This window comes from Bombus huntii, chromosome 6 (assembly GCF_024542735.1).
Source record: "Bombus huntii isolate Logan2020A chromosome 6, iyBomHunt1.1, whole genome shotgun sequence".
NCBI lineage: Eukaryota > Metazoa > Arthropoda > Insecta > Hymenoptera > Apidae > Bombus > Bombus huntii.
The window spans coordinates 16,290,724-16,304,273 of NC_066243.1; positions in this window are offsets into that span (position 1 = coordinate 16,290,724).

Sequence of the window (13,550 nt, forward strand, 5' to 3'; positions counted from 1 at the left end):
TCGTGACGTCCGTCGCCGCTCGTTCAACGATACGCGCTACGCGTTTCGACGAAGCTTTTCAAAGTCTTCGTAGACGAGGTTAGCGGACGAGCGCGAGTTTCTCGATAATCTGACCGCGATTAAATTCGATTTGCGTAGTCGACCAGGGTCGACTACGGGCGGGCGAGTTTGCTTTGCTTTCCACTCGACCAAGTTTCGCCTACGTCGATCTCGCTCTCGTCGGAAAGAGCTTCGCCAGTTACGCCGGACGAGGAGACACCGAACGTTGCGTCAAAGAGCAATAGAACGGTGTACGACGAAGAAACTGTAGAAAAAGCCGTAGAAAATATCGGACGGTGGGAAAAAAAGACGGACAAAGAGCACGCGCGACCAGGAGGAAAAAACGTCGGATTGCACACGTCCAAAGGCTTTTTGCTCCCGCCAATCTGTCCTTGAATATTAAACCCTGTGGTCGCTACATCGGTAGCGTTACGTAGCGATCGATTTTGCAATCGTCGATCGCGTAAAACACGTCCGATCGATCGGTCGCTGTAAATCGTAAATCGAACTCGGTCGGACGATTCTCGCGACGAGACGGCGGTATCGCCGGCCTCGGATCGCGATCGAAGATCGATCGGATCTCGGATAGGAGAGCACGGTTCCCGAGAACCGTGAAGAATTTCGAAACGACGCGGATCGATGGACGATTTATCGGCGCGTTTCGATCGGACGATAGTTTGGAACGGGGAGAGAAAAAAGGTGGTGGAAAAACGACGAAAGTTTTCGGGCGTAGCGTGGAAGAGTCGGTGTCCCTGCGGGCTGCGTGCACGTTCTTGGCGTGCGCGCGCGTTAAGCGTCCGTGAGAGGAGCGAACGAGCGTGCGAGCACGTCGGTTGGTGCGAAGGAGAGCGAAAGGGACGAGCGCGGGATAGGGAGCGAGAGAGAACGGCCCCGCCGCCCGGCGCATTTGAATACGCGCGAATAAATGCATAATAATTAGGTCAGTTTTGCTAGTCAGCTGATCCTGCCGTTATCGCGCGACGAAACCGAGGTTAAGCGCCTGGCAGCCGGTAACGTCGTCGAAGAAACGTTTCGCGGCACGCGCGACTCCACGAAAATCGATTCTTTCGCCGAAAGAAGAAATCGATCGTCGCGCGTCGCGTTATCCAGAGAACCGAGACGACGACCGATCGCTGTCTCGTTGCAGCGTCGAGTATCGTCCACGCACGACGATCATCGACGAACGAACCAACGACCACCCGACGGCATTTTTATTTCGGTTTAATTATCGCGATGGCAGATAGTCGGGGACGGGTTTCCCTGTTTGGTTACGTGCCGCCCAAAGCTGCTGTTCGATGGCGCGCGTGTTTCGCCAACCGTTACGGTATTACGCATTTGCGACGAGATCGTGCACGGGACGAAAATAGTAGGAGAGAAACGGCGACGCGAACAAAGGAGGAAAGTATCGGCAGTGGTGCGCGCGTGTTTTCGAAACGATTTCGGTCGATCGGTCGGAGCTGGAACGGCCCAGGAACGGAGATGGATGAAGAAGACCGGACGATTGAAATTCGCGGTGCGATCGGCCCCGAATTAATCGAGAGGATGGTCGGCCACGCGGCCCAAAGGTAAGACGATACTGCGTGGACGGTCGGCGCAACTTAAAAACCATGATCGCGGTGCGTGGCCGCGATCGAGGAGAGTAGGCGGGTTGACGGAGAGCAACGAGGGAAAGCGGACTGGCAGATGCAGAAAGCCGAGTTTGAGTTGAATTTGAGTCGTGGCTCGTGAGGCAGGGCACGTAGCCACGAGCTGCGCAGCCCGCATAGCAAACGCCTCGACGGCAGTCTCGAACCGACAGCCTGTAGCCTCCAGGCTCGCGTGGTTTTATGCAGACACTGACCTTCGTTCCATCCCTGGCCCCTGCCACCCTGACCCCTCTGCCGCGCCGCTTCCCCGCCGCCCGCCACCGGCTAACGGGGAAAGTTTGAAATTCGGGTGCAAGGCCACCGGAAACCCGGTTTATTCTCTCGCGTGGCCGCCGGATCCGGCTCGCCGGTCGCGCTCGCACTCGCCGCCGTCGCCGTCGCCGTCCAGCGGACCGCCGGCGGATTTCCCTAAAGCGCGCGAACCAACGTCGTCGCGCGACGTCTCGCGGCCCGAGCGAAACGTCTGGCCACTTACTCGCCTACTTACTTACGGTCGTATGGTATCGTACGGTACGGAGGAGAGAGAGAGAGAGAGGGCGGGAAAGGAGGGTGTCGCGGTGTCTCGACACGGTAGCGGACCCCGCACCAAGCATTAGCACACAATCGAACGGACGAATCCGAATGCGAATGCGGTGCGCCGGTGGTGCAGAGCCGGAGGTCGGAGGTCAGACCGCCAACTTGGTGCCCATTGTGTCGGCGGTCGTTCTCGGCTCCTCGCTACCCTCCCGCCGTCTCTTGTTCTCTGCTCGATCGAGTCCGCGCCCATTGTTCCGTGGCTTCCACGCTTACGAATCAGTTTAGCCGCGCGCAATACCATTCGGTCACCGCCGCGTATTTATTATTATTTCATGCCGAGCAACAGGAACGAACGGGCGTATCGGCGCGGCTGCCTTTCGATCGACCGACGCAGGAATTCACCCCGTCTTGGCGTAAATAATCCCCTTCGGACGAGATCCGCCTGCGGTTCGCGGTTGCCGGCCGGCGAGCGGCAACGTCGATTCCCGAAATCCGACGGACGCGCGAAACGCGACGATCGCGCCGAGAGTTCGAGCGGATACGCCGGGCCGTTAATTGCCGCGCTCGATCGCGCCGCTTCTTTTTCCTGCGCGTCGCGCGCGTTTCGATCGTGGAAGAAAAATGTCGGTTCGTGCGTTAACGAGGTCGCCGTGGCTCGGTACGCGGGCGTGCCCGACGACGCTGTGGCTGCGAAAGGGCAGGCTCGCGGCAACCACGCACCTCCGCAAGAAACGGAATACCGCGAAACGACCGACCGTGTTTCGTCTCTTTGTCCCCGATCGTCCCGCGATTGGCAGCCTCCGTTCGACAGAGAGTCGTGGCGACCAAGCGGGAAAAGAGGGACAGACGGAGGGAGAGAGAGAGAGAGGGAGAGAACGGGATCGAACGTCGTCGTGGTCGTCGGTGCTCGTGGGATCGGTTCGAGCAAAAAGGAGCCGGGCCAGACCGGAGTACGGCAGCCCCTTCTTATCAGAGTCCCGGAGCGACCGGTCTCTCTCCTCTCCTCTCTTCTCCTCTCCTTTTCTCTCCTCTCCTCTCCTCTCCTCTCCTCTCCTCCTCGCTCCTCTTCGCCAATTTCTCTTCGTCCGCTTCGTTCTTCCGTTCGTTCGCCAGAGAACTTCGAATTCGCGGCTCGCGATTCCGTGCATCGCGCGCCACTGTCCGTCCGTTTCCACTGCGATTAACCGTTTTGCCGATGATCCGCCTAGTCGGCAATAATAGACGGGAAAGCGTCGGCGGTCTGGAGCCGTTACGTCGATGCGTCGTAGCGTGGACGAAATTCACGTGCACGATGACGTGCATGCGTAGCCTTAAAACCGAACCGGAAGTTACCGGTTTATTTCCGACTCGGCGAGTAACGGTTAGACACGTCGGCTGAATCACGCTTTTATATCGTTAAACTTTCACCGCCAATGCGACTTCTTCTTACGTACGACGACGCGAGTATTTACGCGACCGGTTGTTGGCCCGGCAAACGCATCGATCTCCGGCGAGAATCGGCGAAATCGAGGCGAGGTTTGCGGTGGGTGTCGACCACCCTCGAACGCGTTCGCTTTTTGCCCGGCGTTAATTGGGTCCTATAAAACGTGAAGGTTACACACGGGCTCTCACACAGCGGCGAGCCGACGCGACGCATACGCGCTACGGCCGGACTTGGCTGGGTCGGCGGACCGCCCTGCGGGGCCCCACGAATCGAAAGTTAAACGAAATAAACTTCGATGTCGCTTGGACTTGCCAGCAAAAACTCGTCTCCGGCAGCGCGCACGCATCGATCGTCCACGTTGAACGATCGCGCCCCGCTCGATCCCAGGTTACGCCGCTGCCACGCGTCTCTTTGCCCTGCCGATCCACTCCGAGAATCGTCCACGGCTTCCAGGAACGCGGTCCGCTCTCTTTACGATTATCGTCGATCGAATTTTGCGACCTCGGTCTTCTTTCTTCGCGTTCCACCGTTATCGTTCGCCATCCACCGCCATTCTCTCTCTCTCTCTCTCTCTCTCTCTCTCCTTCCCTTCCACTTTGTTCGAACGCTCGGAACTTTGCGCCCGAATGGAACGCGTGCCGTTTCCACGACCCTCGATACCTCGATATTCGAGGATCCTCCGCAAGGGTGACGCGTCGACGACTACTGTCTAAACACACTTTAAAGATTTGAAAACGTAATGGCGCCGGGCTTTGACCAGATTTGCATGTCACGGCTGCTCGCATCATATATCTGGATTTAGCGCGCCGCTCCGGCTCGCATCTCTTCTCGCGTTAGGGTGGAAACGGAGGCAGGGCTGCCTTCCGGGATCATCGGAAGATCTCGACGACGCGTCGCGGGCACGAAAGGAGGTGGAGGGTGCCGGAGAAAGGCGAAAGAGACGGGATACGCGACGCGTTAACACCCACGGATTATCCAATGAACCCCTAACGCGATTTTCCTCGCGCGTCCCTCTTTGCGTTTGCGAGCAAAAAAGAAGAAAAAAGAAAGAAAGAGAAAGAAAGAGAAGAAAGAAAAGAGAAGAGAAAGAGGATCTTTGCGTACGACGCTCCTCGCTCACGCGGCGAACGAGCCATTAGCCGAAACGATTTCGCAACCCTCGGCGCGATCGCGTTAACGAGCGCGATCGATCCTGGTCCAGCGAGAATCGAGGAAACGCGCGGTCCTACGTCACGTACGCGGTCTCGCGAACACGCAGGCAGACAGACAGTCAGAGGCAGGCAGGCAGGCAGGCAGGCAGGCAGGCAAGTAGGCAGGCAGGTAGGTAGGCAGTCAGGCAGGCAGGCAGGCAGGCAGGCAGGCAGGCAGGCAGGCAGCTAGGCAGCCGGGCAGCTAGACGGCCAGGCAAGCAGCAGAGGCAACCGAACGAACGGTTGGCCAGTCAGCCAGGCAAGCACGCACGCGTCCACGTGCATAATGGGGGTGTATAATACGCGCGCGTGGAAGACAATGGACGCATTGTGCAGGTAGATACGTATACATACATGCTAGGGGCGTACAAGCCGAGCGTCGTTTGGGCATATTGACAGACTAATGATCGCGCGGAACAAAGGCCAGACCGTCACGTGGTCACGTGGTCACGTGATGGACCGTTTCCGGCGCGGCGAAGCGCCGCGGAGGCCCGCGACTGCATTCAACCCCGACCGACCGCGCAACCGACCGACAGACCGACAGACGACACGCATCGATCAAGCATCGATTCCACTCGGGACTCGTTTCGTCTCGAACTCGTCTCTGATCCGACCGATTCCTGGGATCCTGCTTTTTCCACGCATTCGACCGCGTAAGGAAAAAAAGAAAGAAAAAAAGAAAGAAAGAGAAAAAACGCGTCCGATCGAAGAGTAATTTTCGTCGGGAATTTTTCGGAGAACCGGCGCGAACGACCGCCGGCGAAACGAAATTTCGAAGCTGCGCGGGTCATCGGTTCCGTACAACGTTAATTACGTGATTTTAAATATCAACGCGGCCGGCCGTTGTGCGTCGAATATCGGGAAAGACAGCCGACACGCCTCGATTGACAAGGTTTAATTCGGTGGCCGATCGATCGCCTCGTCGCGAGTATCGGCCGTCGTTTTATTTTCTACTTTGCGCAATTTTGAATTTTAATTCGCGTAATAGCCGATGTTAATTTTTGAAGCACAGGTGGGGTGTGTCAATCGGCGAGACCGGTGGAACAATCGGCCGAACGGGACGGAGGCGCGGGGCCGGCCCGACAGAGAGCAACTCGCGTCGAATTAATTGGACACGACGGGCGTCGATCGAACAAAGGACCGTCGACTTTTCTTTCCGTCGATTCTTTCGAACGAGGCGAAACTCGCGCACGAGTCACGCTAAATTAGCCATCGACGCTGGTCTTAACGACGCGTTAAGCGACGTTTGAAAAGGACGTCGTCGACGTCGGGGCTTTGCACACTCCCTCGCACCAGCGCCGAGAAAGGGTGGCTTTCCATAGCTATTTTCGATCTGGCCGTGGGGGAACGAAGCGAAAGGGTTGAAACACGGCCGTGGCAGTCGTTTTAAATGCATAAATAATGAGCGGCCTGTTAGCGGGACGCGAGATACCATTGGGCGTGTTGCAGTTTTTCGTTGAAGCGACCGTGCACCGAAACGGTTAATTGATACGAATTGCTTCGCGAGGCTATAAGTTTGCTCGTTAAGCGCGGCTTTCGCAGCCGCGTCACACCCTTTCCAATTAAGTCACGCGACGACGTCCCGAGCTTCGCGCCGCGATATTTCCAAGGAGGGAAAATCCGAGGCTTAAACTTTTCGCGCGTATTCGAACGCCGCGAGATTACGGCGCGTCCGGTCCGTTTAACTCGTTCGAGGCGAAGCGTGGAAAAAACCGAACGAGACGAGAAACCGTTGTAACCGACTCTCTCTCTCTCCTGCCTCCGTCGAAAGGTGGAAAAGGGAAGAAAAGTCGACGCTCCCGTCGCAGCGATAATTCGCTGGGAACGAGGCGGGGATCGGTGTAATTTGAGCGTGTCGGAGAGAGAACGATCAGGTGGCGTTTGGCGGTTTGCTGGCACGTTTGGAACAGACACAGAGGCGGACGCAGTCGGCCGTCGACGAAACCTCGTTGCGGCGACGAACACGCCGTTGCGGCTCCCTCGAGCTCTGCCCGGTTTCCTCTCCGTCTCTTTCTCGATCTACCACCGCCTTCTGTCGTCGTTTCACGCTCTCGCTGTTCCCGTCTCGTCCCGTGTCTGTCGTTCTCCCCTTGCCGCGTATCCGCGAACAGCCAGAGATAGCGGCAACCAGGACGAAGAACTAGCAGAGGGTGTGCGACGCGTCCATAGGCGACGTTGGTAGTGGTAGGTGGTGGAGGAGCGGAGTGGAACGGCGTGGCAGGCCGAAGCAGGTCGAGGGAGGACGGCTGTTCGGGGAGAGGAGAGCAGAAGCCGCTAATGAGGCCGTGTGTAATTAGGGAGCTCTCGCGGCCTAATGAAGCGCTTACCTACCTTAGCTACTAACCCCCTTCGGCTCCCCCTCGAGCCTCCTACACACCTCGACATCGACCAACACCGAGGCCACGGGGAACACACGGTGTGCCACGGTGAGGCCACCGCGTTACGGTTCTTCTTCTTTCTCAGCCAACGAACGAACAACCGGCCGACCGAGGACGTCGATCGGCTCTCCTCCGTTTCTCGCCACCTTCTATCCGATGATCGTGCCGGACGCCGAGGCACGGACCCGAGAGCGTCGTAACCACCGAGACGTCCAACTGCCTCCGAGACGCGGTTTTTCGGCCCGTTGCGGGATTAAACGGTCAGGGACGAGCGCTAAATTTTCATCGAGATCTCGCGATCCGCCTGTCCACTCGTACGCGCTGCATCCGCGATCGACGCGACGGTCGTTCCTCGTGGCGAGACCACCGGGGCTTGCCGCTACCGAGCGCGGTCCATTAGGCGCGCTTTTAAGAGCGGCAGCATCTCGAGACCGGTGATGGACCACGGGCGACGATGCGTCCCTGGTCATCCACGAGGGGCCTAAGCGTGGGCCCCTTATCTCTCAATTCGCTCAGCGCGAGCCAGCAACCGTTCCTCGCTTTCTCTCTCTCTCTCTCTCTCTCTTTCTCTCTGTGATCCTCCGGTGCACCGGTCCTCGAGTTCGACCAGGCGACAGAGCAAAAAGCAGAAGGGAGGAAGAGGAGGAGGAAGAGGAGGAGGAGGAGGAACGACGCGGAGGGTTGAGAAGACACGGCTACCGGAATCACGACTTAGCCGTCTCCACTCTTCACGGATCGACCCGTTATCTCCCCGGCCATTTGCATATTAAACTAACTCACAACGCGCGGCATATTTCAGGGAGTGCAGTGCGGTGCTGCGCGCCATCGAACGAGCCAGCGAGACCGAACGAGCGAGCAGAGGGCGTACAGGAGGAGCGGGTGGTGCGCCGACGAGAAAAAGAGAGAAAGGGAGGAGGAGGAGGAGGAGGAGGAGGAGAAGTAGTAGAAGAAGAAGCAGCAGCAGCCGACTAGGACGGGCCGAAACCTCCACGGCATCCTTCCTTTTGCGTGCAGCGAAGAACGCTTTCTTTAACGGCCAACTTGTTTCCAATATGCATTGATAAACCTGTCCGCGCGGACCGCAACGCTGCCCTCGATCGAAGATGGCTCGCTTCTTGATTGCGGGCCGGATTACTTCTTCCTTCGGGCCACTCATGGATCATCGGCTCCTCCGAGGTATTCGCGGATAAATTGCAATCGCCGCTCCTGCAATTTTCTCAGCGTCCAGACGATCGTTCGTCGTAGATATATTCGCGTGGCGCAAAAGAGACCACGATGGAAATTGAGCACCTTGGGAAATTGAACGAGGAGGCAACCGCGCGCCTTCGTCCATCCCGTCTCGTCTCGTCTCGTCTCGTCTCGTCCCGTCCCGTCTCGTCTCGTCTCGTCTCGTCTCGTCTCGTCGCTTAATCAAATAACCGAGCGAGCGCGCCGGCCAGCTTCTTTTTTCGCTCCGGCTTCTCGATCTCGCAGTTGCCCTATCCGCTCGGCGATCGGGCTCGATTAGCGGGTGTTAACGTCGAAGTCGGGGTGCCAGAGCTGGCATCGGCTGGCTCCGGGCACCGACCAAACGATAACCGAATATGCTCGCGACCGGCTCTCGCTTCCATTATCCTTGACTTACGGCCACGCGAAACGATCGAGAAATTGAAAGAGCCCGAAACTTTCCCGCACCGACGTCCAACCCGCTCGCTCTCTCTTTCTTGCCAGCGTGTCGCCGACTCGACGAATCTTTCTCGTTCCCTCTCGCGCGCTCGTAAACCCTGCGAGATTCGTCGCGAACACGGCCATTCGTCCGCCACCGGGTCAACGAGAATTTCTCCCTCGTAAATAAGTAACCGCTACACCATCGTCGTCCTCCCGGCCCGTCTTCTCGATCGCCGGTTGGAGGTCTCTTCCGAAAAGTGCCCCGCGACTCGTCGTCCGCATTACGCATTCCCGTAAACGGATCTGGATCGTTTATCGAATGTTTACTACCCGCGAGCAAATGCCAGCCGGTTATTTACGACGTGACGCTGGCCAATAGAAAGCTGTGCATCGCGCAACTCGATGCTTATGGGCACACGACGTATATATTACCAGCTGACACCAACCGATGGGTTTCTTCGCTGGCAACTCGGTGGCTCCTCTTAAAATCGCCACCCCGCCCGTGCCACGTTGCGATAAATTTTTCTCCGAATCGCGTCCGTTTTTTTCTCTCCTTTCCCGCCATCGATTATATTATTTCGGTACTCTGGCAGACTGACGGAGAGAGAGAGAGAGAGAGAGAGAGAGAGAGAGTGAGAGAGAGAGAGTTGCCTGCGAGATTTTATTGATCGAGGCTGCGAATCTCCGAGACCGTTCCCTCGGTCTATCGCCGTGTCGGCGAGAACGTGTGCACGAGGAACGACGCACGGTAGCCGTGGAGCCGCGTGTCTCTCTCGCGTGTAACCGAATAGCGATGCTAATCTTGTCGCGTCCCCGTGGATACGTGGAACGAGAGAGGCCTGCGTGTCTCGTTCGTTCTCCGAGACGAGTCGGAGTTCCAGTTCCAGTTGCGGGGTCGGCGGCGCCGTGCCGTGCCGCCGCGGCTAGCCCGGTGTCCGTTTCCAGCCCTAATACCCTTTATCGCGAATTAAGATGTTGTCGGGATGTGGTAGCCGGAGCTGTTCCCCGTTCCCCGAAACGGCAGCGCCGATTCATCGGATCCGCGTCCTATCTGCCAGGTATTGGCGGCTGCGCGCACACACGCAACCACGCGCGTTCCAGCTACGCTTCTTCCGACGCGAATCGTGGAACCGGGTTAATTATTACCGGGAACAGGCAATAAGCACCGAAGGAATGCGATTCACCGGACGATTTAACGAGATCGGGATACGCGCGCTCCGATCGCTGTTCGAAGCGTGCGCGTGACGGTCGTCCGATAGGTCGGCGGAGATTACGTAATCGCGTCGAGAGTCGACCGACGGAAGACGATAAACGTAACGCGGGTTAGATCGATGCGCGCGAAACGCGCGCCACGAAGTTTAAGAAACGCGTGGATAACCGGATCGAAGAAGCGAGATCCGTTCGTGCGGTGTGGAATACGCGTCCAAGTGTACGTATACGGCAGGAGAGTATTAATGACGCACGCGCGTTAACGCAGCACGTGTTCACAATATTATTTATTATTTATGCTAAATTATGCGCAGCCAGTCCATGGATACCATAGGCTGGCCAGCGGGCACAGTCTGCCGTACGTCTGTCGGTGCCGTCATCGCCCGGCATATTTATATCAATTACGTGTTATTCCCGCAGCTCGGATTATTATGTAAATAACCGTTCTGTCGCGTCGGATGTCAGCGAAGCGAACCGCGCGCTTCCTAGCGCCGCTGCCCATCGACAGGCCGCGACGAAAGCCGTGCAGCGTCGTGCGTCGAGCGTTCGACCGATCGACGCCTCGCGTTACCTTCCTACCCCTCCGATCCACTCAGGCGAACGCCTGCTAGAATATTTATCGCTGGCGTAAGATAAATTCGAGACGCATGAATTCTGCATCGTCTCCGTTCCATAAACGTCGCCCGGTTATCGTCTTTGACCGATCGCGTCGATACGGATTTTAGCGAGTCCGCCGTTCCGTCTCGCTCGCTCGTGTCACCACGGATCCGCGACAAATTTATTCGCCGGATATCGAGTGGCGCGCGCTGCCCGTTAACCGCGCTACCGAAAAGAAGAGATCGCGCGTCACGTCGATCGAACTAATGGCACGTTGCGTTCGGCGATCGTGGCGTCGCGATCCTCGTGACAGGCCCGAGGTCGCGTCGAGAGCGGGAGGACGCGATCGCGCTGTCGCTCTCGCGGCAGCGCTGCTTCTCGGTTTTGATAAAACGCCTAAACATCAATCGGTCTCGAAAACTGGTCTGTAATTCGAGTTTAGCGAGGTTCCGGGGAAACTTTGGTCCATCGGTGGACGGAGAAAGGCCCTGGGGGATGTCGGGTCAATAGATGACCGGTGGTGGTAGATGGAGGTCGCGGTGGTCGGGGCGGGGTGGGTTCCTAGCGGGTAGAGGGTGATGCATCCGCTGAATATGTATGAGGCTCGCGACACCCCGTAGCACACCGAGAGACGACCCGAACCACCGCTATCTGTGGGTGATAGTGGGTATGCTGTATGTCTCGTAGGGGTCTGCGGGCGAGCTGCGTGGTGGAACAGCGAGAGATGCCGGGCTTTCGAGGTGGTTAGAGGGGCTTTCGGGGGACGGCTGGCTGGTGGTTCTGTGGCTGCGAGAGCTTATATCGCAAGAACCAACCCCAATGGAAACTCAAGCCTCCGAGGAGCCTCACCCATCATGCACACTCACCAGCTCGCACCCTCTCCACCGGTGCTAACCTCCATCCGAAGGTTCCCACTATATCCTCGCCACTCGCTATATCGCGCGTCTTCGCCTCGTGCTCCGATCCCGAGATAGCACTCGGTTGCAGAGCAACCGTCCCGCTATCTTCCGAGACAAAGTTACCTCGTAATTCCTTCGCGAACAGATGCCGATGCGCCGCTAAGACGCTCTTCCTCCGACCGCTCGGTTGCCCGCAACTTCCCTCCTCGCTCTCCACCCCTGCGGTACCAATCTCGCGATTTTGATTACCCATCGCACGGTACGTGTCGGACTAACGACCGGTTTAGCAACGGAGAGAGTGGTCGCACGACGGATCGCCTCTCGTCCCCTTTTCCCTCGTCCCACGAGTTTCCCCGAATTTCCCCCTCGTCGTTCCCGAGAGACGATCGGACGTCCGCGAAAAGAGCGGAACGTCGCTCGACGAAAGGGTCGACGATCCATCGACGCGCGGGCCCCGCGATGTACGTACATAGGATCCGCTAAATAGGAACGACTGCGCGCCAGCGAATCCCGCAAGACAGCATGAGATATTGCCGGATTAGGGCGCATTATAGTTTTAAGCTGGTCGCGTTAAAAGCCACCGGTTCTCATGTCTCTCCGATGGCCCGATAGCTGGAAGAAAGTGGCGCGACGCCGAGACCCGACCAATCCGAAGATAGCGAACGACCGCGCGATATCTCCACAGCCAGGCAAAGGTCGCCAAAGGTCAACGAGACTCGCGAAGAATTTTTTTTAACGCGTGGACGGTCGAAGGCGAGCGGAGAAAAGTTGCGACTACGCGAGAACCAGGTTGTCGAACGAAAGGCGAGCGAGCTAGCGATCGCTGTTCATCGCGATTCCGCTTCCGATGCCCGTGATAGACATCTCGTGCAACCCTTTTGTTTCGCGCGAATTCGTGCGCGATGGAACGGCTCGTTGAGCGTCACTGTTTTCTCCGAGGGTCGGAATCGTGGTTGTCGGGCGTGAGGAAGGGTTGATCTAGCCAGAAACGCCTAACGCTCTCAGGAGGGGGGGGGGGGAGGGTGCAGTCGTCGAAGGCGCGGAGAAGCCAAGCCGACTGGCAACCGGGGGAGAAAGGAAAGACCACGGCGATAATAAACCAAGCCGGCCGCGCAATAAAATATAGCCGAAACGGAGGCGATGACTCGTTCGGACGGAGAGGGAACGGGCTTCATTAGCGAGTCCAAGTTCATCGCTAACCCCTTAGGCCCGTGCTCGCTCTTCCTCTCTGCGCAACCCTTCCCAATATATCGCTCTATCGGGGGAGAGGGCGGGCGGCATGCGGACCTCTGGCCAAAAATCTACGGATAATTAACCGTTCCGTGGGGATCCAGGCTTGGAATGCGGCCGTTCAATGAGCTTGGAATGCCGAACAACTTCTTTCATAAGGTCGCTTCGCCAACCTCTCTATCCAACGGCATTCCCTGTCCTCGCCTAATTACCGTTCTTCGCGGAGACCGGACAATTTGATCGGGATAGGGAGGGGCGGAGGGGAGGGGACAGTTCCGGTCGAGCGCCAGACAAACCAGGACGAACGATCGTCGAGTGGAACCGCGAGTCCGACACGGGACGGGACGGAAAGTGGAAACGGCGCGGGATGAATGGCTGGAAGGACAAACGCGGCCGATAACGGCCGCGCAGAGGGAAAAACTTTTGCCAAGGGAATCCGCGAACTGCAGCGAGAAAGGTATAACGATCGGCGGAAGACGCTCCGCTTTACTACGATCTAAAACGTCCATAAACCGACGTACCGCAAACTTTTCAATTTTATGTTTCCACGTTTCGTGCCCTCCTGCTCTCCCGCTTAAGTCCTACTTTGCGCGTTCGTCGATGATCCAAGGCGACGGGAAAAAAGAATATGCTCGAACGACTTTCGCTATTTTACGATGTCTCGCGACCGTCGTACGACCTTGATCTTGGACGACACCAACGCGACGACCACCCTTTTCTCTTTCCCGGCCTTTTCTCCATTTCCTAGGTCGTTCGAAGGACCGTTAGGGGCCGCT